The 27,755-nt window shown below is 38.4% G+C and overlaps 1 protein-coding gene and 2 pseudogenes across 1 annotated transcript in view; 1 reads left to right on the top strand and 2 right to left on the bottom strand.

Annotated features, from left to right (window-relative positions):
• Blm (BLM RecQ like helicase) overlaps positions 1 to 21,980 on the bottom strand; it is a 100,633-nt gene extending 78,653 nt beyond the window's left edge. The window contains exon 1 of the mRNA XM_026388142.2: positions 21,902 to 21,980. The gene's annotated coding sequence lies outside the window, so the exon portion shown is untranslated. The remainder of the gene's footprint in view (positions 1 to 21,901) is intronic.
• LOC113182269 (small ribosomal subunit protein uS7m pseudogene) lies at positions 325 to 10,920 on the top strand (annotated as a pseudogene).
• On the bottom strand, positions 18,116 to 18,166 carry LOC113182377 (U7 small nuclear RNA; annotated as a pseudogene).
• Positions 21,981 to 27,755: the final 5,775 nt, after the last annotated feature.

The following is a 27,755-nucleotide window of genomic DNA, read 5'->3' as shown; positions in this document are numbered from 1 at the left end:
GGCTTGGTTGAACTCACGATCCTCCTGCCTCAGCCTCCCGAGCCACTGGGATTACAGGTGTGCACCAATGCGCCCAGCTTATAAACATTTTTATGTATTAAAAAAATATTATAGATCCAAGATGGTGGGCTAAGGGAGGCTGCATTCTGTGTCATTCTGAGACCTGGGATTCAAGTAGTGGGAATACTGTTACTCTGTGATTAGAGGACCCCTGACAGCTGCTCCCATGCAGGTCTCCAGGCCTCAGCATCAGCACAGGACTATCGGTCACTTGTCCACGCAGGTCCTCCAGGTGCCCAAGTAGGACCACCAGCATTAGCAACCATGCAGGATACACAGCTGCAACCCGGGCAAAGGAACTCCGGCTGCTACTCCCGTATGGACCACCATCTACCAGCATGGGGCTCCTCTAGTTGCTCCCTCTGGGGGCACTGCAAACACTGCCACAGTCCCCTATACATGGTAGCCTGCACGTGGGGGCACTGCAATGAGTCCAGTGACAGCCACCAGCCACAACACTGCATGCCATAGAGCTGTATCTCTGAACACGTTGCTCAACAACACGGCCTGGCCCTATCCTACATGACACCCCAACACTGAAAGCAGTCACCTCCATCTTGGGACACCTTCATCACCATCTTTAGTTGGGGCAACTCCCAGTTTGGAATATAGGCTGGGGATTAGAAACAATATCAAGGTACCAAAAGTCCCCAACTCCCTTCTCTCCCTGGCAGCCGGTAACTCTGCACAGTACCTCCGGCTACATGTCCGGTCACTAGCTCACAAAACCAGGTCACAAAACTGGGTCCTAAACTGCCCAATATAAAATAGCTTTCCGTGACAGATGCGCATCCCCCAGAATGCAGCCCACAAGACCTCTGGAGAGAAATGTTATTGATTGGGAAGTAGAAAGGGAGGGGGTGAGTGAAGTATAGTTTAGAGACTAAATTAGAGACCAGGAATTTCGAGGTCTATAAGAAGATAAGACCAGGCACCCACATCACACAAGTGGGCCTCAAAGTAGATCCTTGTAAAGTACATTGCCCTTTGGCGATGGGCAAGTACTATATCCCACCTCCAGGAGCCATATCCCCAAGACCAACCCTTCCATCCTAATAACCTTCAGCATCCTGAGAGTGGAGATACCAGAAAATAGACAACCTCATCTATTGGATGAGAAGGGAACCTGGAAAGATACTCATGGACAAGAAAAACAATCCTTGTATCTTCCTTGAGATTTTTCTTTTCCCCTCTCACTCTCTTCTCCCACCCTCACATCCCCAACATTTGTGAAATCAAGTACTTTTCATGAATTAGGCTACTGAGGACGGAGATGTTCGAATAGTATATTACAGTGGTGTTGTATATTTTTTTAATCTCCTATTTTTACATTCTTTACTTTTCTTAATATTTATATTTGTTTGTTTTTTAACTCTGCGTCTTCACACTTACTTATCTCCCCAAAATTACTTTCTCTTCTCCTGCTACTAATCAACTTCTTTAGATTCTCTTCATGCTTTCTAAGATCTAATAACTATATCCTCACCTCCTACCCCTTCAAAATCTCATCCTACAACTCACCCCCCATTCTTTGTCCACCATCAGAAACTGTAGACTCTTTTGGAAAGCTACTGTTTATATTGTAGGTAATAATTGAACTTACCATTTCTGTATTTATTTATTTATTTTTAAATTTTTTTAGTTGTAGTTGGACACAATATCTTAATTTTATTTATTTTTATGTAGTGCTGAGGATTGAACCCCAGTGCCTCACACATGCTCAGCGAGCACTCTACCACTGAGCCACAACCCCAGCCCCCCCGATTTCTGTATATTGGGACAAAACTATAAACATCTAAATAGCAGCTGTTTGGTTTAAGGTTGTATACTGTTTGAATTAGAATCTGTTCACATTGTTCTCTTCCTTAAAGGAGAGGCATTGGAAATCTGCAGGGACATTGTAAGCCTATAGGGTAAAAACTGTAAAGCCTTGGATCTGCAGTGATAGTAGGGAAGATACACAAACAACATAAGAAGGAAAGAAAGTGCCCCCGACAAACCGAGATATTACATTACTAGAATCCATGGCCAGCACAATAGAAGAAATGACAGAGAAGGAGTTCAGGATGTACATAATTAAAATGTTCTGTGAATTAAAGGATGACATAAGAGAGAAAATACAAGTAGCAAGAGATCATTTCGATAAAGTGCTACATAAGCAAATACAGGAAGCAAAAGATTACTTCAATAAAGAAATAGAGGTTCTGGAAAAAAAAAACAGAAATCCTTGAAATGAAAGAGACAATAAACAAAATTAAAAGCTCAATAGAAAGCATCACAAACAGATGATATCATTTGGAAGACAGGACATCAGACAATGAAGACAAAATATATATTCTTGAAAATAACATTGACCACTCAGTGAAGATGGTATGAAATTATGAGCAGAACATTCAAGAATTATGGGATAACAGGGCTGGGGTTGTGGCTCAGTGGTTGTGGCTCAGAGCACTCACCTGGAATGCGCGAGGCCCTGGGTTCGATATCCTCAACACCACATAAAAATAAATAAATAAACAAAATAAAGGTAGTGTGTCTAACCAAAAAAAAAAAAAAAAAAACCACTAATTATGGGTTAACAAAAAGACCAAATTTAAGAATTACTGGAATAGAGGAAGGCACAGAGTTCCAAACCAAAGGAATGAACAATCTATTCAATTAAACAATATCAGAAAATTTTCCAAACATGAAGAATAAATTGGAAAATCAAATACAAGAGGCTTATAGGACACCAAATGTACAAAATCACAATGATGCACACCAAGGCACATTATAATGAAAACATCTAACATACAAAATAAGGAGAGAATTTTAAAAGCCATAAGATAAAGGAATCAGATTAACATATAGGGGGAAACCAATTAGAATATCTGCAGATTTTTCAACCCAGACCCTGAAAGCTAGAAGATCCTAGACAATATATATCAAGCTCTGAAAGAAAATGGATGCCAACCGAGAATCTTATATCCAGGATAATTAAGCTTTAGATTTGATGACAAAAATGAAAACCTTCCATAGTAAACAAAAGTTAGAAGAATTTACAACTAGAAAGCCTGCACTACAGAACATCCTCGGCAAAATATTCCATGAGGAAATGAAAAACAACAATGAAAATCAGCAAAGGGAGGTATTATACTAAAGGAAAAACTAATCAAAGGAGAAAGTAAGTCAAATTAAATATGAAATATAAACAAAAAATGACAATACAAACCACGTCTCAATAATAACTCTGAATGTTTAATGGCCTAAACTCACCAATCAAAAGACATAGACTAGCAAATTAAAAAAAAAAAAAAAAAAAGACCCAACAATATGCTGTCTTCAAGATACTCATCTCATAGGAAAAGACACCCACAGACTGAAGGTGAAAGGATGGGAAAAAACATACCACTCACATGGACTGCGGAAATAAGCAGGGTTTAAATCCTCTTATCAAATAAAAGATCAAGCCAAAGTTAATCAAAAGGGATAAAGAAGGACATTTCATACTGCTTAAGGGAACCACACGTCAACAATTATAAATACATATGCCCCAAACAATGGAACATCTACATTCATTAAACTCTTCTTAAGTTCAAGAGTCAAATAGACCACAACATAAAAATTCTGGGTAACTTGGGCTGGGGATGTGGCTCAAGCGGTAGCACGCTCGCCTGGCATGCGTGCGGCCCGGGTTCGATCCTCAGCACCATATACAAACAATGATGTTTTGTCCGCCGAAAACTAAAAAATAAATATTAAAATTATCTCCCTCTCCCTCTCTCTCTAAAAAAAAAAAAAAAAAAAAAAAAAAATTCTGGCAAATCAAATACAAAAACATATCAAAAAAATAGTGCACCATGATCAAGTGGAGTTCATCCCAGGGATACAAGGTTGGTTCAACATAAGGAAATCAAGAAATGTAATTCATCACACCAATAGACTTAAAAAATCATATGACCATTTCAATAGATGCAGAAAAAGCATTTGACTAAACATAGCACCCCTTCATGTTCAAAACACTAGAAAAACTAGGGATAACAGAAACATATCTCAACATTATAAAAGTTATCTATGGTAAGCCCAGGTCAACATCATTCTAAATGGAGAAAAATTGAAAGCATTCCCTCTAAAAACTGGAACAAGACAGCGATGCCCTCTTTCACCATTACTATTTAACACAGTTCTTGAAACTCTAGCCAAAGCAATTAGATGAAAGAAATTAAAGACATGAATAGGAAAAGAAGAACTCAAAAATTATCACTATTTGCTGACGATATAATTCTATACCTAGAAGATCCAAAAAAATTACACAAGAAAACCTCTAGAACTAATAAATGAATTTGGCAAAGTAGCAAAATATAAAATCAACACCTATAAGTCAAAGGCATTTCTGTACATCAGTAACAAATCCTCTGAAAGAGAAAAGAGGAAAATTTCGACATTTACAATAGCCACCTCCACCCCCTACAAAAAAAAAAAAAAATATTTGGGAATTAACTTAAAGAAAGAGGTGAAAGATCTCTACAATGAAAATTCAGAACATTAAAGAAAGAAATTAAAGAAGACCTTACAAGAAAAAAACTATCACATATTTACTCATTTGCACAATCCTGAATTACAGGAAGTATTTCAGAATTGCTAAACTCTTATCACTATATAAACCAAAAAAACTACTAAGAATAGTTCAATTTCAATTGAATTTCATACACACACACACACACACACACACACACACACACACTTTCAGTTGTAGTTGGACACAATACCTTTATTTTATTTATGCTAGGTGAGCGCTCTAAACTGAGCCACAACCCTAGCCCAGATTTCTTCTTTACATTGTGGTTATATAATCAAATTATTATACTCAAAAGTTACTTGATTAGTCCTTTCAACCCATTTTCAGCGTAATTATGTTAACTACTTGAAATAGATTTATTAGTTTGTGTTTATACCCTTCTTGTGGATTTAATTTCTGTGTGTGTGGTACTGGGTTAACTTAATGTTTTGATACATAAAGCACTGATACACTCTCAAAATTCAAAACTACATAAACAGATTTTTTTTCCAGAGAAGCAGCCTCCCCATTTCTTTCCTTGTCTACCTCCTTAGGGCTATCAATTTCATTAATTTCTGGTTTAGCCTTCACATCTATCATTTCACCTTCTTTCTTACATAAAAGGCAGTATAATATATATATATATATATATATATATATATATATATATATACACACATACATATATATATACATACTTTTCTACTTATGTATTAGAAATCACTTTATATCAATTTATAAAGATTTTCCTCATTCTTCTTGCAGCTATACAGTACATTATTGTGTGGATGTTTATTCAACAAATTTTCTGTTTGGACATTTAAGCATTCCACAATATTTTACAATTACAGATGCTGCTGTGATTAATAACTTTGTGTACTAATACTTTCCTACTGTTTAAAATGTAACTTTAGGAGCTGGGCAGGAGTGCACACCTCTAAACCCAGGGATTCCTGAGACTAAGGCAGGAGAGATCACAAGTTTGAGGTTAGTCTCAGCAACTTAGCAAGACCCTGTCTTAAAATAAAATTAAGTCCAGGCGTGGTGGACCATATCTGTAATACCAGGGAGGCAAAGGCATGAGGATTACGAATTCAAAGCCAGCCTCAGCAATTTAGGAGGCACTAAGCAACTCAGTTAGACTCTGTCTCTAATAAAATACAAAATAGGGTTAGCAATGTGGCTCAGGGGTCAAGTGCCCCTGAGTTCAATCCCTGGTACTCTAAAAAAATAAAAAGGGCTGGGTATGTGACTAAGTGGTAGAGCACCACTGAGTTCAATCCCCAGTACTGAAAAAAAGTTACTTAATTAAAAAAAAAAAAAAATATATATATATATATATATATATATATATAAAATTCCTGCAAGTGGAATTGCTAGGCCAAAGTGTATACGCATATGTAACTTGTAAGATATTACCAAATTACACTCTTATTATTATACAAACAACAAGAAAAAAACTACAAAGAATAGTTCAAATTTAATTGTATTTCTTTGCTAAAACCAAAAAAGGTTTTATCAGTTTACATTTCCCATAGTCTCACATTGGTTCTTAAATTTTCTAATTACTACAAATCTGATAGGTAAGAAATGGAAATATTTTCATGAAAAGGGTTTTTGTAATTTATTTCAACATCTAAAAGTCTAATCTCTGTAATATTTTTCTCAGTGTTTTCCCTAGCTGCTGCATGTTTTCTTCTTCCTATATGAACTTTGGAATCAACTTATCTAGTACCAATATTTTATATTGATTAAAAAAAATTTTTTTGTAGTTGTAGATGGATACAATACCTTTATTTTATTTATCTTTATGTGGTGCTGAGGATCAAACTCAGGGCTTACACTTGGTAAGCAAGCACTCTACCACTAAACTACAACCCCAGCCCTATACTGGTATTTTTACTGAGATTCTAGAAATGTTACTTTTATGATGTTGTGTTGTCCTATCTTGGAAGTGTGGATGTCTTTTTATTTAATTAAGGCAATTTTTGTGTTACTTAGAAGTATTTTAAACATTTCTTCATTTAGGTTCTACATGATTTTAAATTCCTAAATATTTTATTTCTTTTAATTGTCACTGTAATGGGATTTCCCCCTTCATTATATATTGTTTATCTGTATATATTAAGACTATTGCCTTCTGAATGTTAATTGCCTATTGTTAGCTTATGACATTCTTTCTTGCGCTTTTCTTATTGATCATGTGTAGTATTCCAGATATATTACTATATCATCTGCAAACAGGGACAATATTACTTTTTATTCTCTAAATCTTATGCCTCTGATTGATTTCTCTTATCTAATTACATTGGCTAAGCCTCCAGTGCAATGTCAAATGATTGAAATTGATATCTTTTCCTTTTCCTTGATCTTAATAACAATGCCTCCAGTAATTATATACCATGTCTTGTGAGACTTGTCAACATGGCAAATAGTATTAATAATTCTAATGATGAACCATCTTTTCATTCCTGGTATAAATCTTACTTGGTCATGAGCTAATATTTTTATAATGTTATACAGGATTTTATCTGGCAAATTAATTTAGAACTTTTTCATAGATATTTATAAGTACGATGTATCTTTAGTTTTCTTTTTGTATATGTGCTATCTTTATCTAATTTGTATATAATTTTATACTTGGTTCACAAAAACTGATGGAAGAATAATTATGCTAAAAAGAAATGTGATTTATGTGTAAAAGAAATCAAATTTTAAAAAATCTTCTATGATTTCATTTATCAAAAACTGTAGGGGCTGGGAATGTGGCTCAGGCGGTAGCACGCTCGCCTGGCATGCGTGCGGCCCAGGTTCGATCCTCAGCACCACATACCAACAAAGATGTTGTGTCCGACGAGAACTAAAAAAAAAATAAATATTAAAAATTCTCTCTCTCTCTCTCTCTCTCTCTCTCTCTCTCTCTCTCCTCTCTCACTCTCTCTTAAAAAAAAAAAAAAAAAAAAAAAACTGTAGTGACCGAAACCAGATTAATGACCAGGGGAAAGAGGAGAATTACAAAGAGATATGAGGAATCTTATGGGAGTGATGAATGTGTTCATTAATTTGATTATAGTGGTGATGATAATGCATGTGTGTAAAATGGATCAAAATGTACGCATTAAAAATGTATATACTTTACTATAAATTTTTATCAAGTTAGCTGCTTAAAACAATAAACAAATCAGGCATAGTGATGCCTGCCTGTAACCCTAGCTACTCAGGAGGCTGAGGCAGAAGAATCACAAGTTCGAGACCAGTCTCTGCCACTGAGGCCCTCTCTCAAAACAAAAATAAAACTTAAAAAAGCTGGGGGGTGGGGCATGTTATATAGGTCAGTAGTAAAGTGATCCTGGGTTTGATCCCCAGTATAAAAAAATTAATTTTCAAATTAATGAGCAGAAACTAATGAAGTTAGAAAATGAAAAAATATACCTAATGAAAATAGAAAAAAAGAGGAACTTATAGAAAGAAGAGTAAAATATAATAAACATATAACAGAGGAGATTAATAAACCAAGTTTGTTCTGTGAAGACTTATCAAAACCAACAGAAAAGACACTAGTATGGTTTGGATAAGTATCCCCTAATTGTCCCTGTGGTTTAGCCTTACTCCCTAGTTTGATTCTATTGGGAGGTGTTACAGCATTTAAGAGGTGGGACCTAGTGGAAGGTCTTAAGGTCATAGGGGACATGGCCTTAAATGGGACCATGGGAACCTAATTGCTTTCATGTTTTTGCTTCCTGGCTATGAGCGAGCACTTTTGTTTTGCCACATTCCCACCATGATGTACCACCACAGGCCCAAAGAAACAGGACCAATCAATCATAGATGTACTCTCTAAGATTAACAGCCACCATAAACCTATTTTCTTCATAAGTTAATTATCTCAATTACTTTGTTATAGAGGCAGAAAGCTAACAAGGACATACACAAATAATTTAAGGACTGAAAAGAATCTTTGCATACACCATAGATATGAACACATAATAATTGGTTGTTATGAACAACTGTGGCAATAAATTTTAAAGTTTATATGAAATGGGTAAATTTTTAAAAGATTAACTTGTCAAAACAAACAAAAAGAAACAGAAACTTAAGAAGTCATATCTACAGTAAGAAAAAAAAATTCTACCCATAAGGATAACATCAAGACCATATATATTAATTTTTATGAACATTTATGGCAATAAAAGATTCCAATTTTACATAAACTACTCCAAAGTATAGAAGAAGGAACTTCCCACCTCAATCTACAAAGCTAGCACAATCTTGAAACTGAATCCTTCAAGGGCAGTTCAACTGTGAAAAATTCCAGGCTAATTCTTATTCACAAAAATAGATGCAAAAATTTCAAACACTAAATTAGCAAACCAAATCCAGCATACATAAAATAAGCCATGACCAAGTTCTGTTATCTCAGTAATGCAAGGTTGGTTCAGCATTAGAAAAAATCAACTAATAAAACTCATCAAATATAAAATGAAAGCAGAAAGTCATATAAATATCATTTCCAAGCTCTACAAAATAAACAGAATAATTAAACATCCATTCACAATGAAATCCATTCATGACGAAAACACTTATTGAACAAGAAATAGAAGGGAACTCCCCTAACCTGACAGAGGGATATATATTTTAAAATATAATAATCTGCAGTAAGGTGAACTTTGGAAAGCTTTTCCTTTTAGATCAAGAATAATACAAACATCGATGTTCATAGCAGCTCAATTCACGATAGCAAGACTGTGGAATCAGCCTAGATGCCCTTCAATAGATGAATGGATAAAAAAAATGTGGCATTTATACACTATGGAGTATTACTCTGCATTAAAAAATGACAAAATCATAGAATTTGGAGGGAAATGGATGGCATTAGAGCAGATTATGCTAAGTGAAGCTAGTTAATCTTTAAAAAACAAATACCAAATGACTCCTTTGATATAAGGGGAGTAAACAAGGACAGGGTAGGGACGAAGAGCTTGAGAAGAAGATTTACATTAAACAGGGATGAGAGGTGGGAGGGAAAGGGAGTGAGAAGGGAAATCGCATGGAAATGGAAGGCGATCCTCAGGGTTATACAAAATGACATATAAGAGGAAAGGAGGGGTAAGACAAGATAATACAAATGGAAGAAATGATTTACAGTAGAAGGGATAGAGAGAGAAAAGGGGAGGGGAGGGGAGGGGAGGGGGGATAGTAGAGAATAGGACAGACAGCAGAATACATCAGACACTAGAAAGGCAATATGTCAATCAATGGAAGGGTAACTGATGTGATTCAGCAATCTGTATACGGGGTAAAAGTGGGAGTTCATAACCCACTTGAATCAAACCGTGTAATATGATGTATTAAGAACTATGTAATGTTTTGAACGACCAATAATAAAAAAAAGTTATTATTTAATAAACAACAACAAAAAAAAGAATAATACAAGGGCTGGGGATGTGGCTCAAGGGGTGGCGTGCTCGCCTGCCATGCGTGCGGCCCGGGTTCGATCCTCAGCACCATGTACAAAGATGTTGTGTCCGCGGAAAAAAATGAAAAATAAATATTAAAAAATTCTCTCTCTCTCTCTCTCTTAAAAAAAAAAAAAAAGAAGAAGAAGAAGAATACAAGAGCCCCACACTGAAGTCTCTGTGAGGCTGGTTGGGCCTGACACTAGGCATGCAGTGTACTGTCTGTCCACTTCTAGGGCAAACCCAGGTAATGTGGAGCCACTGTGGTCCTGAATTTGGGGAATCCCTAATTGACAAAGAACATTACCACAAGCCTGTGACTGAGCTCACTGAAAAAGAAAAATATGACCAGGAGCTCAAGAAAACTCAGCTCATCAACACTGCCCCATGACAAAAACAAACTGTGTTTGAAGATGTAGTGATCAGTAAATTCACCAATATGATGATAAAAACAGGAAACAAAGTATTGGCCAGATCCCTCATGAACCAGACTCTGGAATCTGTAAAAAGCAAGCATTTTGAGAAGTACAATGCCACTTCTGGAGAGGAACAAGCAAACATCAAATACGACCCCTAAACCATCTTCCATCAAGCACTAAAAAATAATGAGTCTGTGACTGGGCTGGTACCATCCTTAAGGGTTGCCATTCTACCAGGTCCCCTTGCCCCTAGCCAACTAGTGTTGTTGCTTCCTAGCCATGTAATGGATGATCACTGAATGATGGAGAGAATAAGTGCTGATGCTGAAGAAGCTGTCACACAGGCTTCTGCAGGCCTTTCACAACAAGGGCCCTGTGATCAAGAAGCACAACTCTGTACAAGAGGGCCAAGGCCAACTGAGCCCTGGCTCACTACCATTGTTGGTAGAGGGAGAGGAAAGGTTCCCAGAGGAGCCCAAGGCCCTCTGCCACACACACACAAACAAAAAAACTCATAAACCACTGCACTGTTGAAAATTACCTGGGGATTAAAAAGTACTTCATTTTTTAGAAGAATAGAACTGCATGTTTATTGCCTATAAAACCTTCTTTGGGTCTAGAACTGGCTCTCCCTGTGCTATCTCTTTGTAAAGAGGTAAGATTTCTTCCAAGAAACTCAGGGCCCAGTCTTGTCCCATCTCAGAGTGGGCCTTTGGATGCTATGAAAAAGAAGCAATTTTAGTGTTAGAGAAGATTTATTAGAAAATCTTCACCCTGACCCTGAACTTGTATAACATATTATACAGTAACTACCATTCATTAAAACTGACTAGAGGAAAGTTTAAAAAAAAAATTCAATACAAGAATCAAGAATGCCCATTATCACCACTTTTATGCACTGGGAATCCAAGCCAGAACAGTAAATAAGAAAAACAAATAAAAGATACAATAACTTTTGGGCATGGTGACACACAGCTATAATCCCAGCCACGTGGGAGGCTAAGACAGGAGGATCACAAGTTTGAGACCAGCCTTGGCAATTTAGTGAGACCTTGTCTCAAAATAAAAAATGAAAAGGGCTGGGGATGTAGCTCAGTGGTAAACTGCCCCTGTGTCAATCCCCAGTGCCAAAAAGGGGGGAGGGGGAGTACAATAATTGAAAAGAAGCAAAACCATTAGGAGTCACAAATGATATGACTGTACATAGAGAGATCTAGAAGAATCTTCAGTTTTTTTTTTTTAAAGAGAAAGACAGAGACAGAGAGAGAGAGAGAGAGAGAGAGAGAGAGAGAATTTTAATATTTATTTTTTAGTTTTTGGCGGACAAAACATCTTTGTATGTGGTGCTGAGGATCGAACCCGGGCCGCACGCATGCCAGGCGAGCGCGCTACCGCTTGAGCCACATCCCCAGCCCAGAATCTTCAGTTTAATTATTAAAATTCTTTTGTGTTTGTGTGTGTGTACCAGGGATTGAATCCAGGGGTACTTAACCTCTGAGCCACATCCCCAGCCCTTTTAATATTTTATTTGGAGACAGGGTCTCACTAAGTAACTTAGGGACTCACTAAATTGCTAAGCCTGGTTTTGAACTCTCGAGCCACCAGGATTACAGGTATGAGCCATTGTGCCTGGCTAATTATTAAAATTCTTAAGTGAGTGTAAATGGCTGACTAATGCCCTGTAGCCTATGATCCAAAGTCTACATAATAAAACTTAAAAGCTGTGAATAAGTTTGGTTATGTGATAAAAGCGAATTATTATCACAGATGGAATTAAGGCTGCTAAACAGCTGATCTTAAAATAGGAAGACTAGATAACACATTTTTTTCATTTTTTAAATTATACTTTTTTATCACTTCATTTATACTCATAGTAATTAATTTTCTTCTTCCAAATTTTGGTTAGCATTTTCTTGAACCCATCGGTTTCTTCATTAGAGTTTTGAAAAATTCTTACCCAGTCCAAAGTTATTGGAAATCTGTATTTGTCACAATACTTTTCAGTTTCTGTGAACTCCTTTATGACACTGCACTTTTAGATATAGCTTTTGGCGCCAGGCGCAACAGCACACACCTATAATCCCAACAGTTCAGGGGGCTGAGGCAGGAGGATCTCGAGTTCAAAGCCAGCCTCAGCAAAAGCGAGGCACTTAGCAAATCAGTGTGAGACCTGTCTCCAAATAAAATATAAAATAGGGCTGGGGATGTAGTTCACTGGTCAAGTGCCCCTGAGATCCGTGATACCCACCCCCCCTCAAAAAAAAGATAGTTATTTACAAAACCTTCCAGAAAGGCATCAGAATAAAGCAATTTAGTTGTGGCAAGACTAAAACAGCCATGATTAAAGATCCAATGACCATTCACAAAGGATTAAAAAAATCGTTATTTCTGCAGCATACAATAATTTAATATTACAATTATGACACAACATAGAGTAAGATAGCCAGGGGTGGTAACATATCTGTAATCCCAGCTACACAGGTATCTGAGACAAAAGGATCATCCCAAGTTCCAGGTCAGCCTGGGCAATTTAGGGGGACCCTGTCCCAAAATAAAAAGGGCTAAGAATGTAGCTCAGAGATAGCATGCCTCCTGGGTTCAATCCCCAGTATTGAAAAGAAAACCAAAAACATGTATCAAGACAAATGAAAATTTTAGGACTCTCGTACAATTTTGAAATACATATTAACAATGCATTCATATGGGACTGGGGTTGTAGCTCAATGATAGAGCACTTGCCTAGCACATGTGAGGCACTGGGTTCGATACTCAGCACCACATAATGGTTAAAAATAATAATAATAATACATTCATACATGCCAGGTGTAGAGGCACATGACTATAATCCCAGCAACTCAGGGGGCTAAAGTAGAGGGATCCCAAGTTCAAGGCCAGTCTCAGCAACTTAGAGAGACCTGTCTCAAAATAAAAAATCAAAAGGGGTGGTACACATCTATAATTCCAGCAACTCAGGAAGCTGAGGCAGGAGGATCACAAGTTTGGCTAGCTTCAGCAACTTATCAAGAACCTAGATCAGGGGCTAGGGATGTAGCTCCAGCGGTAGCGCTCGCCTGGCGTGCGCATGGCGCTGGGTTCATCCTAAGCACCACATACAAATAAAATAAAGATGTTGTGTCCGCAGAAAACTAAACAATAAATATTTTAAAAATTCATATTCTCTCTCTCTTAAAAAAAAAAAAAAAAGAACCTAGATCAAAATAAAAATAAAAAAGACTAGGGATATGGTTTGATGATTAAGTGCCTCTGGGTTCAATCCCCAATACCAAAGAAACCCAATGTATTCATACAAATGTAAGTGTAATACATGCCTTTGGTACTTCCAAGGCCCCTCTGGAAATCCCAAAGTCAGCTCTCGAATGAAAAGACTTAATTTTAGAATTTGATTTTGGGGGCTGGGGATGTGGCTCAAGCGGTAGGTAGCCCGCTCGCCTGGCACGCGCAGGGCACTGGGTTCGATCTGCAGCATCACATATAAAATAAAAATAAAGATGTTGTGTCCACCGAAAACTAAAAAATAAATATTAAAAAATTCTCTCTCTCTCTCTCTCTCTCTCTCTCTCTTTAAAAAAAAAAAGAATTTTATTTTGGGAAGTTTGTCAAGTATAGCAAAGGTATTTAAATATTTATTTAAATAGGACCAAAATGAAATAAAACCAAGAAAAAAAACAGGAAAACTATACTGAATTATGCAGTTGGTCCCCATATAATCATAAGTACCCTTTTAAGGGGGAAAGAGAATCATGTGACAGAATCAGAGATGGCAACTTGAGAAGGATTCAGCCCAGTGTTAACTGGCTCTAATAACAGGGGGAACAAGACAAGCTAAGGGATGTGATTAGCCTCCAGAAACTGAAAAGGAAAAGAAAGTGCATTCTCCCCTAGAGCCCTCAAAAAGGAATGCAGCCTGCCAACACCTCAATTTTTTTTTTAATTTTTTTTTTTAATATTTAGTTTTTAGTTATCAGCGGACACAACATCTTTGTTGGTATGTGGTGCTGAGGATCGAACCCGGGCCGCACGCATGCCGGGCCAGCGCGCTACAGCTTGAGCCACATCCCCAGCCCAAGACCTCAATTTTAGCCAGTAAGACACAGTCAGTTTCTAAACTACAGAACAGTAAGATTAATCTGTGTCTTTTTAAGCCACTAACTTTGTGGTAATGTGATACAGCAGCTATTTATGAAAACTGCTAGATATGAGATCAATATACAAACATTAATTCTATTTTTATATATCAGCAATAAACAGCTAGAAAACTTCAGAAACCTTATTTATAATAAAATCAAAATTTAAATACTCCCCAAAATATACAAAAACTATGGCCATTATATCTATTCAGAAAACAGTATATCATTATTTTTATTAAGAAACAAATAAACAAATGAACTATATTCATGATTGGAAAACAATACTGTGAAGATGTTAATTCTAACCAGGGAGGGTGGCATATACCTGTAATTCTAGTGACTTGGGAGATTAAAGTAAAAGGTTAGCAATTTTTGCCAGGCATGGCAAGCCCATGCCTGTAATCTTAGCAGCTCAGAAGGCTGAGGCAGGAGGATCATGAGTTCAAAGACAACCTCAGCAAAAGTAAGAAAAGTACTAAGAAACTCAGTGAAACTCTGTCTTTAAATAAAATACAAAATAGGATTGGGGATGTGGGTCAGTGGTCGAGTACCCCTGAGTTCAATCCCTGGTACCCCTCCCCACAAAAAAAAAAAAAAAAGGATAGCAATTTTGAAGCCAGCCTGGGCAACTTACCAAGACCTTGTCTCAAAATAAAAACAGAAAAAGTGGTGGGGAAGTGGTGCAATGGTAAGCACTCCTGGATTCAATTCCCAATACCAGGGTAAAAAAAAAAAAAAAAAAAAAAAGATGCAGTTCTCCCAAGTTGAAGTATGATTTGATGCAATTCCAATCAAAATGCTAACGTTTTTTCCTACATGAACTTAATTGCTAAGTTCAGATTTATATGGAGACGCAAAATTTCAAAAAACAACCAAAAAGCAAGATTATATATAAAGTCTAATGAAAAAAAATTTTAAAAACATTGAAGTATACCAGGGTCATGGCTCAGTGGTAGAGGGCTTGCCTAGCATGAATGAGGCACTGGGTTCGAAACTTAGCATCACATAAATATAAAAAATAAAAATACTGTGTCCACCTAAAACTAAAAAAAAAAAAACCAAAACATTTGAGCATTGAGGTATTGCTGGGCGTAGAACTCAGGAGGCTGAGGCAGGAGGATTGCAAGTTCAAAGCCAGCCTCAGCAATTTAGTGTTTCCCTAAAGAACTTTGTGAAACTCTGCAATCCTCCTGCCTCAGTTTCCAAGCAGCTGGGACTACAAACATGCATCATCATACTCTTGTTGTCAACAGTTTACATTTAAAACACACTTCCTCTAGGGAGGTGCTACAGATTGATTTAATCACTAATGGCCAATTACATAATCAATTATGCCTAGGCAACAAAGCCTACATAAAAACCCAAAAGGATGAGACTCCGAGAGCTTCTGGGTTGGTGAAGATGTACACCTGGAGAGGGCATAAAAGCTTCATGTCCCTTTCCCACATTCCTTACCTCTTCCATCTGGCTGTCTGAGTGGTATTCTTTTCTAATAAGCTGTAATCTAGTAAGCAAACTGTTCTCCCTGGAGTTCTGTGACCTGTTTTAGCAAATTATGGAAACCCAAATGGGGTTCTGATTTATAGTCAATCTGGACAGAAGTTGTGGATAATGTGGGGATCCACCACTCATGATTGAAGTCTGAAACAGAAGCAAAGAGTGCAGGAGGTACAGTTTGGTGGGAATGAGCTCTTAACATGGGGGCAGGGGGTGTCTACAGTGACAGAACTGAGTCAAATGGTAGATGGTCAGTGGTTACCGGATGGAGACATGAAGAATTATTGTTGTGGGGGATGATAAGTTCATTGCTATTCATAACATAATCATTATGTCAGAAATGAACTTTTATGTGGTTATAGAGGAGAGAGGATATGGGATTTCTCTTTCACCCAGAACTACATCCCCAGCCCTTTCTAAAAACTTTACTTTGAACCAGCATATCTATCAAGGCTGGCCTTGAACAAATGACACTTGTGCCTCAGCCTCTGAAATCACTGGGATTACAGGTATGCCCAGACCCAGGATATGGGATTGTATACACATACAATAGAATTTTTTTTTCAATAAATAATGTGACTTCTTTTTTAAAATTATTATTTTATTTATTTATATGTCAGTCTGAGAATTGAACCCAGTGCTTCACATATGCTAGTCAAGTACCCTACCACTGAGCTACAACCCAAGCCCTGGAGTGTTTTTTGTTTGTAGTACTGGAAATTGAACCAAGGGCCTCTCGTATACTAGGCAAACACTACACCACTTAGCTACAGCACCAGCTCTTTTAAATTTTGAGACAGGATCTCATAAGTTGCCCAGGCTGGCCTTGAACTTGTGATACTCTTGCCTCAGCCTCCCAAAGTAGCTGGGAGGACAAGTGTGTACCACTATACCTGGCTACAATGGACTATTACACAGCCTTATAAAAAGATGGAAATCCTGCAATATGAAACAACACAGATGAACCTTGAGGTCATATTGCTATTTGAAATAAGCTAATCACAGGTCAAATCCTACATGATTCTGTTTGTATAAGATATCTAAAATAGTCAAAACCAGATAGGTGAAGAATGGTAGTTGCCAGGTGTGCTATAGGAGGATGAGGGAATAAGAAGTTGCTAATCACAGAGTATAAAGTTTTAGTAAAAGAAGATGAGTACTGGGCTGGGGATGTGGTTCAAGCGGTAGCGTGCTGGCCTGGCATGTGTGCAGCCCAGGTTCGATCCTCAGCACCACATACAAACAAAGATGTTGTGTCCACCGAAAACTAAAATATTAAAAAAAAAGAAGATGAGTATTTCTACAATGAATAGTACAACATTGTGCCTGTATTGTATTGTTCATTTTTTAAAAAGCTAATTATTCATGGTAGATTTGATGTTACCACAATAAAATTAAAAAAAGCAGACTTCAAAAAAACTTGCCAGTAGTTGGATTATTTTAGATACCTCATATAAGTAGAATCATGTAGTAGTCCTGTGACTGGTATATTTCAAATAGTAATAAGACTTGAAGGTTCATCTGTGATCTTTCATATTGCAGGATTTCCATCTTTTTTAAGGCTTAGTAATATTCCATTGTGGCCAGGTATAGTAGTACACACAAGTACTCCCAGCTATTCAGGAGGCTGATGTAGGAATGGAAATGTAATGAAATATTTAACAGCAATAAAAATAAATTAAGACATATTAAAATCATAAAAAATATTTAAAATGAAAAAACTTTTATCTATTCTAGGAATCCATACTTCTGAGGTATTGAACATGTTCTATTTCTTTCTTTCTTAAATATTTTTTTAGTTGTAGATGGACACAATACCTTTTATTTTTACATGGTGCTGAGGATGGAACCCAGTGCCTCCCACGTGTGAGGCAAGCACTCACTGAGCTACAACCCAGCCCATGTTTTATTTCTTGATCTCAATGATGGTTACATGTAATTATAATTTTAAAATTAGCATTTATATTTACTATTTGTGCAACATATTTTTTTTAGGAGAAGGGTTTCTGAAAAACCTGTTAAACAAATTCTAAAAGAGTTATGACTTCTAGGGGCTGGGGATGTGGCTCAAGCGGTAGCGCGCTCGCCTGGCATGCGTGCGGCCCGGAGTTCGATCCTCAGCACCACATACAAACAAAGATGTTGTGTCCGCCGAAAGCTAAAAAATAAATATTGAAAAATTCTCTCTCTCTCTCTCTCTAAAAAAAAAGATTTATGATTTCTAACTGCATAGTGTTGCTCATAATAAAATTTTTAAAAAGAGAAATTACAGGGCTGGGGATGCGGCTCAAGCGGTAGCGCGCTCGTCTGGCATGTGTGCCGCCTGGGTTCGATCCTCAGCACCACATACCAACAAAGATGTTGTGTCCGCCGAGAACTGAAAAATAAATATTAAAAATTCTCTCTCTCCCCCTCTCTCTTTAAAAAAAAAAAAGAAATTACATACAAATAACAAATAAAGAATTAATATTAAAAAATATGTGGGCTAGGGATGTGGTTCATTGGTAGAGCAACTTGCTTCGCATATGTGAATCCTTGAGTTCAATCCTCATCACAAAAAATAAAAATAAAAAAATGTTAAGATCATCCAAGTATCTATGAACAAATGATCAAAATAAATAAGTAAATAAACACATAGTTCACCAGAATTATATAGACACTAAATAAACTGATGGAAAATGTCTGACTTTTTTTAATAGCATGAGGCACCATTTCACACCAAGAAGAATTTTGTGATAATTTACAAGACAAATGACAACCAGAAAGACTGAATAGTTACATAGAATAATTTAATACTGAAAAAAGGAAAATAACAAATTATGAGTACACTATGAGTATAGCTACCTAAGAAAATATGTACAGCTTATTTTATAGCTAAAATATAGAAAGGATTCATGAAAAATTAAAACAGGTAAAGTGACTGAACGATTGGATTTTGCCAGAAATGTTTTTCTGAAATGATACCGAGAATGTTTCAGTAACATAGAATTTTTAAACAAAGTAAACTCAAATATTTCCTTGCCATTCTAGAGAACAACATAAATACGTCATGACTCCAAGAACTTCTATTCAACTTCACTTTTATTTTTCATTCAGCTACTATTTACCCAGTAACTTCTTGGTGCCAGGCAGCCCAGTAGGCATTGAAGTAGAGAAGAGCAAGACATAATTACTGCTTTTAAACTAGTGGAAAAAGACATGCCAACAAGTAATTACAATGTAATGGGATAAGTCTGTCAATAAAGTCTTTAAAAGCATTACGGTTTCTCAGAGGAAGGAAAAACAGAAAAATCATAGGGAAGCTTTTCAAAGAACACTGAATAGGATCTTAAAACAAGAGTGGAACCTTCCAGACAGGACTGAGTTTGTAAAGAGTAGTCTATGCACTATGTGCACTTAAAACAGAGATGGCAGAGTATGTGGTTAGAGAAACAGACTGCTCAAAGGCCTAATCTATGCTAAGGAGTTGAGATTTTATCCTACAGGTTATTGAGATCCCCCCAGAGGCTTTGAACACTAAGTTCCCACAATTATTTTTCAATTACCTTGGACCTTTTTATTCTATCCCTTCTTCCCTTGAAAAAAATAAATATACAGGGGCTGGGGTTGTAGCTCAGTGGTAGAGCCTTTACCTCATATGTGTGAGGCATTGGGTTCAATCCTCAGCACCACATAAAAATAAATAAATAAAATAAAGGTACTGTGTGTCCATCTACAACTAAAAAAAAAACTTAAAAAAGATACATATACAAAAGTATGAAAAACAGAGTGATATTCATGTATCTTCCAACCAAACTTAAATTCCGGGCTGGGGTTGTGACTCAGTGGTAGAGTGCTTGCCTAGCAGGCGTGAGGCACTGGGTCTGATCCGCAGCACTAGTGAAGGTATTGTGTCCACCTACAGTTAAAATAAATAAATATATATAGGGGCTGGGGATGTGGCTCAAGTGGTAGTGCGCTCGCCTGGAATGCGTATGGCCGGGGTTCGATCCTCAGCACCACATATAAACAAAGATGTTGGGTCCGCCGAAAACTAAAAAATAAATATTAAAATTCTCTCTCTCTCTCTCTCTCTCTCTCGCTCTCTCTCTAAAAAAAATATATATATATATATATATGTATATATATGAAATTAAATTCTGTCCTATTCCTTTTTTTAAGTTGTAGATGGACACAATACCCTTATTTATTTATTTATATGTGGAGCTGAGGATTGAACCTTATACTTTACACATGCTTGGCAAGTGCTCTTACCACTAAGCCACAACCCCAGCCCAACTATTCCTCTTTTAAAGGCAAAAAACATTTCAGATTTTATGAAATCCCACTCCTTTCCATCCTTACCTCCCATAGTTAATACTGATTATTCTTAAGTAGAAGTACATATTTCCCCTGCATATTGTTCTTTTACTACACATCTAATATGATGGTCTTTGTCTAATTTTCAACTCTTGATTCCTCATCAGTAAAATGAAGGCAATAATTACCTTTCTGGGTTACTGGTAGGATTACAAATTATATGGATAAGGCGCCTGTTTTGGTGATCGGCCTTGAAAGTGACTTAGAGTATGGTGGTACATACTTGTAATCCCAGCTATTCAGGAGGCTGAGGCAGAGGATAGCAAATTCCAGGTCAGGCTCTGCAACTTTTCAGACCCTCTCAAAATAAAATAAAAAGGGCTGGGGTGTGGCTCAGTGGCAGAGGGTTCAATTCTCAGTACCACCATCACCCCTCAAAAAGACTCAAGACCCAGAAATCTCGTTTCCTCCAAGTAAACTATAAGCAACTTTCTGACAGTATACCAGCCCATCTAACAAAATGTTGATTCAACTGAATCTATTCTCCAAAGTTCTACCTGCACCCTTTGTTTTCTGATCTCTCACCCAGTCTCTCATTCCTGCCCCTCAGACTGTGGTACCTGAGTGCCTATTTATCTAAATTGGTGGCATCAGGCGCTTCCAGGTGCCTACTTCATCTCATACCAACATTTAACCTTCTGATTTAAAGGCAGAGGGGTGTGGGAAAAAGCCTGACGATGTGAGTTTGATGCTTTGGGGTCAGGCAGCTTTTAGTTCAGATCTCTATCATTTATGAGATCATCTCTTTGTGGCTCAAATTCTTCATGCCTAAAATGAAGACAAATTTCCCTACTTCTGGGTAATAACAGAACCCTTACCGTGTTCCAGGAACTCTTGGAAGCATTTACTGCATGTATTAAATCATTTAATCCTAATAAAACTTCAGGAAGATCATTTTTCCCCCCTGTGACTGACGAAAACTAAGTAACATGTGAATAGAGCTAGTGCGTCAAGAGCCAGGATTCAAACCCTGGCAATCTGATGCAGCCTGTTCTTAACCACAACGCTTTGCTGGAGTGCAGTAAAGCTACAATTGCACGATAATGGGGGCGAGGCACATGGCACACAATAGACACTCGAACAGAGCAAGGCATTTGAATTTCCCCTCGGGAGGGAAACGGGGGCAGTGCCAGACTCGGGGTCAAGATCACGCCGCGGTTACTCTACGCAATTACTGTGTTAGCCACGGGAGTACGTGGTCAACGGGATGCGTGGTAGGCCCGGCTCTGCCACCGACGCCGGGAGGGACCCGGCAAGGTTGGCCTCTTCCCCGGACCTCTGTTTCGGTAGGCCTCGGGGAGCCTAAGAGAACCGGTAAACAACAGGGGAACCAGCGAGGCCTCTAGCTCTGAGCCGGGCCGCCGGGAAAGGAACTAGGCCCATGAGAGTCCACACGTAATTTCACAAGCGGCTCAAGGCACTCACCACTCACGCACGATACTGCTGGGCCGAACCAGAATCCAAACTCCGCGCGCCGCCACCACGGCCTCCGCGCCGGGCGCCAGCCCACTGCGCGCCACATGTCGGAGGGTTCTGATTGGTTACGTCCTGAGGCAGTTGACCAATAACATTGCCACTGGCAATTATTCCCGCCCCCTGGGGGGATGACTGTAGAAAGCCCAATCAGAGTCCAAAAAGGAAGGTCAAGTGACAGTAAATCCCGGGCCTCTAGGGCTGGTTGAGGAGTCTGTTTTTTTGTGTATTGCTTAGTATTGATGAAGGGTTTATGTGGAACAAGCATCTGGGATCCGGACTGTGACAGGATTGAAAATCTCAACATTGGCTGGGCGTAATGGCGCCCGCCTGAAATCCCAGGACTCTGGAGGCTGCAGCAAAAACGATCACAAGTTTGAGGCCAGCCTCAGCAACTTAGTGAGGCCCTTAACAACTAGCGAGATCCTGTCTCAAAATAAAAATATTGCATGATCTTGGGGCTGGGGATGTGGCTCAGGCGGTAGCGCGCTTGCCTGGCATGCGTGCGGCCCGGGTTCCATCCTCAGCACCACATACAAAGATGTTGTGTCTGCTGAAAACTGAAATATATATATATATATATATATATATATATATATATATATATATATATATATATATTGAGTGATCTTATATGAAAAATATAAAAACTAAAAAAAGCTCAAATATACAGATATAGAGAAAGCACTGGTGGAGTGCAGAGAGGTAGTTCAGAGGATTCAAAGTAGCAGATACACAGAATGAACACATCTAGAGGTCTCATGTACAACATGAGCACTATAAGTAATAAAAATATTCCATATATTGCATTCATACTTAGTAGTTTTTTAGCCTCTCATCGCAGAAAGAAAAAGGATTAACTGAAATGATGGATGTGTTTTTTCTTGACAATAGTAATCTTTTTACTATCTGTATATATATACAAACATATGTATTATGCCTTAAATATACACAATTAAATTTATTTTTCAAAAAGCTGATCTGGGATTGGGGTTGTGGCTCAGCGATAGAACATTCGCCTAGCACTTCAGAGGCCCTGGGTTCGATCCTCAGCACCACATAAAAACAAATAAATAAATAAAAAGGTATTAACAACTACAACTAAAAAAAAAAAAAAAGCTGAAAATCTGCCAGTGCAGTGGCACACGCTGTAATCCCAGTGGTTTGGTAGGCTGAGGCAAGAGGATCACTAAGCCAGCCTCAAAAACATAGCAAATCCCAGTGCTGGGGATGTGGCTCAAGCAGTAGCGCGCTCACCTGGCATGCGTGCGGCCCGGGTTTGATCCTCAGCACCACAAACAAACAAAGATGTTGTGTCCACCGAAAACTAAAATAAATAAATAAATATTTAAAAAAAAAAAAAACTAGCAAATCCCTAAGCAATTTAGTAGACCCTGTCTCAAAAAATTAAAAAAAAAAGGGCTAGGGATGTGGTTCAGTGGTCAAGCGTCCCTAGGTTCAATCCCTGGTAGAAATAAAACAAAACCTGATAATCCTTTCAAATACACAAGAGGTTGAAGCAGGAGGATTGCAAGTTTGAGGACAGACTGGGCAACTTAGACCCTATCTCAAAATAAAAAGGTTGGAGGAAATAGCTCAGTGGTAGGGCACTTGACTAGCACGTGTGAGACCCTGTTCAATCCCCAGTACCATAAAAACAAACAAAAAAACCCACAAATATGTTTCTGCTTTATTAGGGTCATTTTCTATGTGAAATCTGTCAATTTTTTTCCTGCCTTTTCTTTTTCCTAATCAAGCATTCTACCACTAAGCCACATCCCCAAACCTTTTATTTTATTTTACTTTATATTATTTTTTAGGCTGTCCTCAAACTTTTAAGCCTCCTGCTTCAGCCTCCAAAGTAGCTGGGATTACAGGCATGTGCCATTACACTTAGCTAAAATTAGCATATTTTTAATAGCGAAATAGCCAAGCAAGAAACAGACTATAAACAAGGTAAAGGTATGGACAATCTACAAAAAGAATAAAAAGTCCAGTGATTTGAGTGGCTGAGGCAGGAGGATTGCAAGTTTGAGGTCAACCTGGGCAGCTTAGTGAGACCCTGCCTCAAAATAACAATAAAAAGAGGTAGGGATGTAGCTCAGTGGTAGAGCTCCACTGGATTCAATCCTCAAGAGTGGAAAAAAATGTATAAAGATAAATTAATACTGGGCGCCGTGGCATATACCCGTAATCCCAGCGACTCAAGAGGCTGTGGAGGAGGATTGTGAGTTTAAAGCCAGCCTCAGCAACTTCACAAGGCCCTAAACGACTTAGTGAGACCCTTTCTCAAAATAAAAAGTACTGAGGATGTGGTTCAGTGCTTAAGCGCCCCTGGATTCAATCCCCAGTACCAAAAGAAAAAAAAAAAAATAATAAGATAATGCCAGCAGAAAACAGAGTTTCATTTAGAGGTTTATTTGTCAGGCTGGAATTTTGAAAGAAGCTGTTTGAAGAGACTATTATGTCTCTCAGTGAAACCAGCTATTTGGAACCTCTTAGAGACATAAAAATTCTATTGAATGTCTTTTCCAAGAGCCCAACATTGTAAATTTTGAAAAGAGAAACAAATATCTTGGTTCCTCCCTATAATGTCAGTAACTCCAAAGGGAACAAGGAGTGTTTTGTTAAGGACTTGTATTGTGGCCTCAATACATGCAGAGACATCTTGTGATTCTGATTTACAAGAGTGTGAGACAAGAGTTTTCAGTGTCCTTTACCTTGAAGGAAACAATTTTAAGGTAGTGGTCCAACAGTTTTTAATAAATGTGAAACCGGATATTTGCCGACCAAATCATCTCATACTAAGAGGACTGCTAGAAGTTTGGCCTAGTGTGTTGATACTTCCATCTTGCTCTTTATCAGGGATGTCCTGGTTAAGAATTGGAAAGCAGCAACATTCCACTGAGCTCCACCACATGTGACGCCTGGCAGTGGGATTCATATTGTCTATGAGTTCACATTGCTGTTCAATCCTTTAATCCCAAGGAGGCTTCCAGGTAGCCAAGGGATCTGCAGGAGACTGAGTTTCTCCAGCAGCATTATATCTGGCAAGGGACTAAGGACAGAGGAAGCCACTGTTAGGTCCGTGGCGACTTGGTGGCGACTTAGTGGCAACTCAGAACAAAGCAGCCTGCGCCAGAAAAAAACATCAATCAGATGCCGGCGGAAACGTCTGTCAATCAGCCAGATCTCCTGACTTACGCCTGTCAATCAACAGGACCCCCCTGGCCAATCCTGAAGTTCAGCCAACTCCCCTGACCAACTTCAAGGGGGCAAGGGACCCTAGAAACACCTTTTCCTGTCCCAAGCCCTTCCCTTCCTGCTGTAAGCCCCATAAAAGTCCAGCCTGGTCGAGCTTCCATGCGTTTCTCCTCAGACCCTTCCCCTGTCTCCTCTGTGGGTCTGATCGAGTTCCGCCTGGGAGTGATATCTCAAAAAAGCCTATGCCACCTGATCTGACAGCCACCAATTCCTGTAGGTGGAATGTAATACTATAGGGTCCAGGTTGGGCTTCATTCAATCTTAAGGAGGCTGTGCTGAGCTTGTGGGGTACAGTTTCCATGATCTGAAATATACTAGGCAGCTAGGTATGGAGGGTCACAGGCTCAAGGTCTGCAAGTGCCTCTATTTCCAGGAGAACCCAGTATGGAGCTAGTTATTTTTGATTTAATGATATACAGCAGGAGGCAAAGAATGTAAGTAGTTTCTTGCATCAGAAGCCCTGGAGCAACTTCTGGTCATCATATGTGGTTTGGAGATGGCAGGAGGCCTGAGAAGAGGTTGCCAAAGCCTCTTCAGTATAAGAGTTTCTGACGGTACTAATGGGATTGCCTGATGATTTTTAATTTGAAAGTGAAACTTGTAAATGAGCAATATGCTACTACGAGAACCCCCAAAAGATGTTGGATTTATATGTCTATAATGGGTGGGTCAGATAAGTTTCCTTGAAGAACATCATCAGTGTAATGTCACACCTGTGCTCCTGGAGAAAAGCCAGTGCAGTCAAGATCAAACTGTATGTGGTGGTAAACTGTACCCTGAGCTTAGAAAATGGACATTGTGTTCCTTCAGAGACAAAGGCAAATTACAGCTGAAAGCTTGTCGAAATAGATCCTGAACATATCATACTAACCAAAACTATAAAAGCAAATTATTTACAAGTTGCTGATTGGTTAGATTCAGTAATTTTAGTAATATTAGATACTAGGTGCAAGAGTCCTAATGAATGGGAACACAGAAATAAGAATGTAGTAATCAACCAGGCATGGTGGCACACAACTGTAATCCCAGCAGCTTGGAAAAGGCTGAGACAGGAGAATCACAAGGTCAAGGCCAGCCTCAGCAATTTAGTGAGGTCCTAAATAACTTATGAGACCCTGTGCCTCAAAAAAAAAAAAAAAGGGTTGGGAATGTAGCTCAGTAGCAAATTGCTCCTGAGTTAAATCCCCAGGAGAGAGAGAGAGAGAGAAGAGAGAGAATGTTTTAATCCATTAGAAAGCACCCACTATTGGGGCTGGGGATGTGGCTCAAGCGGTAGCGTGCTCGCTTGGCATGCGTGCGGCCCAGGTTCGATCCTCAGCACCACATACCAACAAAGATGTTGTGTCCGCTGAGAACTAAAAAATAAATATTAAAAATTCTCGCTCTCTCTTTAAGAAAAAAGAAAGCACCCACTATGAACAAACTGTTTGTGTCTTCCCGATTTCATATGTCAAAATCCTAGCACCTAATGTGGATTTTTTTTTTTTAAGATAGGGTGTTTGAGGAGGTAATTAGGTTAAGTGAAGTCATAAGAATGGACCCCTAATCTGATAGGATTGTTTTTCTCCTAAGTCTGCACCAAAGGTAGAGATCAATGAACCTTCCTTCCTTCCTTTCTTTTTCTTTCTTTCTCTATTTCTTTTCTTCATTCCCTCCTTCTCTCCCTCTCTCTCTCTCTCTCTCTCTCTCTCTCTCTCTCTCTCTCTCTCTCTCTCTCTCTTACTCTCTCGCAGTGCTAGCAATGGAAACCAGAACCTTACACATAGAGGACAAGCACTCTACCACTGAGCTACACCCCCCACCTAATATAAGATTCTTTTAGGGTATTGAGTACCATGACTGGGGAATTTAAGCAACACTACAATTTAAGTGAGGTACATCCATTCTTTACATGAAGTTACCTTTTAAATTTTTTTAAGTTTAATTTATTTTTCTTCTGCATTACTGGGAATTGAATTTGGGGCATTCCACCCTGATCTACATCCCAATTCCTGTTTGTTTTCTTTTGAGATGGGGGTCTCACTAAATTGCACAGGATGACCTCAAATTTGGGATTCTCCTGCCTCAGCCTTCAGTGTCTTTGGTATTACAGGTGTGTGCCATCATACCTGGCTTACATACGTATTTTAAGACTATAGGGGACGTTATGTTTAAATTCGGTGAAATACCCATACAGGTATAATATGTATAATTATTGGGGCACTGTAATTTGTGCCCCAATATTGATTAGCCCATAACGTTTTGTCAATTGGTACTTTTTAGGAAAGCTAAAGTTAACTTAGAACCTAGGTTGTAGAGGAACAAAAGCTAAACAGTGTCCCCCCCCCCTTTTTTTTCATATTTATTTTCTAGTTTTCGGCGGACACAACATCTTTGTTGGTATGTGGTGCTGAGGATCGAACCCGGGCCGCACGCATGCCAGGCGAGCGCGCTACCGCTAGAGCCACCTCCCCAGTGTCCCTTTTTTTAATCATATAAATTCAGTATAGAAATATTATTACAGGAATTTTGGATTTCCAATTGAATCAAATTAAGGACCTCT

Source organism: Urocitellus parryii, chromosome 6, assembly GCF_045843805.1.
Source record: "Urocitellus parryii isolate mUroPar1 chromosome 6, mUroPar1.hap1, whole genome shotgun sequence".
NCBI classification, from domain to species: Eukaryota; Metazoa; Chordata; class Mammalia; order Rodentia; family Sciuridae; genus Urocitellus; species Urocitellus parryii.
This window is presented reverse-complemented; position numbering and strand designations above follow the sequence as displayed.